Source organism: Ovis aries, chromosome 19 (assembly GCF_016772045.2).
Source record: "Ovis aries strain OAR_USU_Benz2616 breed Rambouillet chromosome 19, ARS-UI_Ramb_v3.0, whole genome shotgun sequence".
Taxonomy (NCBI): Eukaryota; Metazoa; Chordata; class Mammalia; order Artiodactyla; family Bovidae; genus Ovis; species Ovis aries.
Genome location: NC_056072.1, coordinates 43614634 through 43619602, shown reverse-complemented (window position 1 = coordinate 43619602; position 4969 = coordinate 43614634).

The window sequence follows — 4969 nt, the reverse complement described above, 5'->3', positions numbered from 1 at the left end:
TAAGTACACTGCAAGCTCTAATTCTTGTGTAAGTAAGAGTTTCTTCTAAGGAAAATAAGAGAAATAAAGAGACTGCAAACTAGAACTGTTGTTCCTAGATACCCTCTAGTGAAGAACTTACAAAGAAACCAGTTCTTCTTAAAAAGAAATGCTGTGAAGTGTGTATTTTTGCAGTGTTGCTGAGATGGCAACCCCTACACATAATTTTTTATGGAAAATAATTTTCAAGAGCCAGGATTGCTGATTTATGGGTTTGTTTGTTTGTTGTCAAATAATAATATGTACTTTGGAGTCTCATCCTCTCAGTTTTAAATATGTGCTTTGAAGTTTCATTCATAAATATTCAGTGACAACTTGCTGAGCTTACAAAATGAGCAAAGTAGTTGCAGCAGGGCAGAGCTTTTAGTTTATTGGGGAAACAGGTAAAAAAGAAAAAAAAAGAAAGTAAACAAGCAAGTAACTAAAATGATGACAAATTACATATGAAGAAATAAATATTGTGATAAGATACAGATTAATGGGGGTGGGCAAGACCTACTTTAGAAGGGCTTGATTAGTCTGCTAGGGCTGAGTGATATGATAAAAATAAATATTTGATTTTTGTTCCAGTTTGCTGGCATACAGCCCCGGAAACTCTCGGAATCTCTGGAGAGATAAGCGGGACTTTTGTATGTTAATGAGATGACTGGTGGCTGGGAGCCCCAAAATGACTGGTGACTGAGGCTGGTTGCCAGAAAGATCAAGACATAATTAGAGGGTTGTGACTTTCAGTTCCACTGAAGGGGAGGGGAGAGGTGCTGGAGATTGCCCTAATCACCGATTGCTGATGATTTAATCAGTTGTGCCTTCATAATGAAACCTCCATTAAAACCCTGAATGATGGGGTTCAGAGAGCTTTTGGGGTTGATGAATACATGGAGGTGGTAGGGGAGACCATGGACACCGTGCTCTTCTTCCCCGCTTACCTTGCCTTGTGCATCTCTTCCATTTGGCTATTCCTGAGTTGTATCTTTTATAATGAACTAGTAATAGTAAATTGGAGAAGGAAATGGCAACCCACTCCAGTATTCTTGCCTGGGAAATCCCATGGACAGAGGAGCTTGGCTGGCTACGGTCACAAAAGAGTCAGACACGACTTAGCAACTAAAACAACAAAACAAGAAACAATAATAGTAAGTAAAGTATTTCCCTGAGTTCTGTGTGCTGTCCTGGCAAATCAGAAACCTGAGGAGAGACTCGTGGAAACTCCTGATTTCCGACCAGTTGGTCAGAAGTACCTGGGACTGGGACTGGTGTCTGAAGTGGGGGCAGTTTTGTGGAACTGAATCCTTTACCTTGTGGGATCTGATGCAAACTCCAGGTACATAGTGTTAGAACTTAATCGTTGAATAGCCACGTGGTGTCTGAAGAGTTGGCAAGTTGGTTTAGTGTGAGGAAATATTCATACCTTCGGTATTAGAAGTATCATGAGTAAAAGCCGTTCAGAGGCTGCCATAACAAAACACCACAGACTGGTGGTGGCGCTAGCGGTAAAGAACCTGCTTGCCAGCGCAGGGGACAGGAGAGACTGGGTCCCATCCCTGGGTTGGGAAGGTGCCCTGGAGGAGGGCACGACAACCCACTCCAGGATGCTTACCTGGAGAATCCCATGGATAGAGGAGTGTGGCAGGCTATAGTCAATAGGGTCGCTAAGAGTCGGACACTACTGAAGCGACTTAGCACACGTGGGTGGCTTGAAACCTGAAATTTATTTTCTCACAGTTCTGGAGACCAAAAGTGCAAGATCACAGTGCCATACAGTTTGTTTCTGGTGAGGCCTCTCTTCCTGACATGTCTTTTTGCTGTGTCTTCACATGGCCTTTGCTTAGTGTATACAAGGAAAGAGAGAGACATCTCTGGTGCCTCTTTCTCTTTCATAAGAACACAAATCCTATCAGATTAGGGCTTCATCCTTAGGACCTCATTTAACCTGCCTAAAAGCCCCTATTCAGTCATATTTGGGTTAGGGCTTTAACCATGAATTTGGTAGTGGACACAATTCATTCTATAACAGAGGATAATCAGAGAAGGTCTTTCAGATGAGGTGACATTTCCACTGAGATTTAAAGGCTATAGGAGCTTGTTATGGGATGAGCCAGAGGAGGGTCACAGAGAAGAAACAGGTGCAGAGGTAAAATGTGCGATCGTTATACTATTTTGAGAATATTGAGTTATGATAGAGAAGAAAAGAAAAAGCAAACGGGATAAATGCTGCTCATAAGATGTGCTACGTATAGATAAGTCGTTAGTGGGTAGAGCATGTGTGTTAAATGTAAATAAGAAGCAATTAAAAGATCAAGAGTAATATCCAAAAGGTTCTAAGTATACATAAGGCATGTAAGCACTAAATAAATATTCATGACATATTAAATATATATGAGATATTTAATGTCCAGGATACACTAAATATACATGAGCACTTAATATTTATGAGCTCTTAATCCAGCCACCCATGGGGAATAACTATTCTGGTGCATGCGTCATCTGCCCAAAATACAAAAGTTCATAGCTGTTCGGCAGGGTAATTGGCAAAGTACAGCTCTTGGTCAGGTGTACTTGGCCCTAGGTCTTTCTTGTAAAGCAAGTGAATACCATTGGCCCAGGGCACCTTCTGTCTGTGGGCCCTCTTGTTGGACCCTCTTGCTTGAACTTCAACTCTGGCTCGTGAACAGAGAAGGCTGACACAGCAGAGAGTTGAAAGATGTAAAAATATTCCATAACCCATAACATTTTTATAGGTATTGTTATGATTTTAATGGGGCTTCCCTGGTGGCTCAGATGGTAAAGAATCCGCCTCCAATTTGGGAGACCTGGGTTTGATCCTTGGGCTGGGAAGATCCCCTGGAGGAGGGCATGGCAACTCACTGCAATATTCTTGCCTGGAGAATCCCCAAGGACATAGGAGCCTGGTGGGCTACAGTCCATAGGGTCGCAAAGAGTCGAACATGACTGAGTGGCTAAGCACATTATTTTAATATTTATGTATTTGCACAGGGTCTTAGCTGCATGCAGAATCTTCATTGCAGCAAGCAGGATCTTTAGGTATGGCATGTGAACTCTTAGTTGCAGCATCTGGGATCCAGTCCCCTGACCAGCGATTGAGCCTGGGCCCCCTGCATTGGGAGAGTGGATTTTTAGCCACAAGACGACCAGGGAAGTCCCTACATGGCCCAGGATTTAAGCAGTGTGACCCTTCTGCCTTTCTTGCATCCTCTCCTAATAGCAAACTGTTAACTTACCATTTCTCTTTTCCTCTACCTTGTGCTATGTGTTTTAAATTGATCTGATAAACTATGTGAATCAAGCATTTAGTTTTATCTGTAAATTGAAATTAATTAGAATTAATTAAAATTAAAATTCATGTCATCAGTTATACTGGCCATATTTCAGGTGCTCAGAAGTTATGTGTGTTTGGTGGACAGTGCAGAAGAACATTTCTGTTATTGTGGAAAGTTCTATTGAGCAGTGATATTTTCAAAACTTAGAGGAAGCCATTGTGGCTGGAGGGTGATGCCGAGGAGAGTCATAAGAAAGAAGTTTGAGGGGAAGGAGTTGTTGACATCATGCATGGACTTGCGGACCATGGCAAAGAGTTTGCATTTTAGTCCAAAATACAATACACATAATTAGCTTTATATTTTAAGAAGATCTCTTGTGGTATTGCCTGGAGAATGGGTTAGAAGATGTGCAGAAGTGAGTTAACATTGAAGGCCTGACTACTGTTGTTTGGAGGCATGACTTTAAAGATTGTCCTTGGCAGGTGTCTGGAAACTTGGATTTTGAGAGAATTCCCACAACCCAGTTATTAAGAGTGGTTCACTTTGCTTAAACTGTTTGAATAAAAGATAGGTGCTGTCTGCTGAAGACCTGCTTTCCTTTGAGGAATATGGAATTTTGGTACCTGTGAAACAGAACATTGGAGAAAGAAGTGAGAACACGTTTCAGGATTCTTGCCTGGGAAATTCCATGGACAGAGAAGCCTGGCAGGCTACAGTCCACGGAGTCACAATGAGTCGGACATGACCAAGTGACTAAACAGCAGGTAGAACGTGTCTGTGTGATTTGCCCCCAGTCTCTGGATAATAAGGTGTTTGTTTTTTAATTATATATTTATTTGCCTGCATCTAGTCTTAGTTTCAGCACCTGGGATCTTTGCGTTGCATCATGTGGGATCATTCATAGTGGTGTGTGGGCTCAGTGGTTGTGACTCACATGCTTAGCTGCCCCATGCTACGTGGGATTGAACCCACATCTCTTGCATTGCAAGGCGGATTCATAACCACTGGACCACCAGGGAAGTCCCTGGATGCTGAGTTTTAAACAAGCGTCCCTGGTTGGCAACATTCTGTTGTCACAACTTTTGCCAGGGTAATTAAGTATATACTGTGTAATTCTAGTGGGATAAGACTCCTGGAAGTTGGCTGATTTTGCTTAGAATCCCTTTTCTGTAACATGAGTATGATTGTATGTATTCCGAGTCCTGTTAATTCTTCCTAGCAAATTATTAAACATGGGAGGTGGTCATGGGGACCCCTGACACAGAAGATGACGAGATTAACAATGAAGTGGAAAAACCATTTAAGAAACTATTTCAATCATCCATGCAGGTGAGAGATAATAATGACTTGACTAGAATGGCATCAATTTGGCTGATGTTAATGATCAATCTTCAGGTGCTCCTCACCCCTTGATGCTTACATGCTGCTGCTGCTGCTGCTAAGTCACTTCAGTCGTGTCCGACTCTGTGCGACCCCATAGATGGCAGCCCACCAGGCTCCCCTGTCCCTGGGATTCTTCAGGCAAGAACACTGGAGTGGGTTGCCATTTCCTTCTCCAATGCATGAAAGTGAAAAGTCAAAGTGAAGTCGCTCAGTCATGTCCGACTCTTTGCGACCCCATGGACTGCAGCCTACCGGGCTCCTCCGCCCAT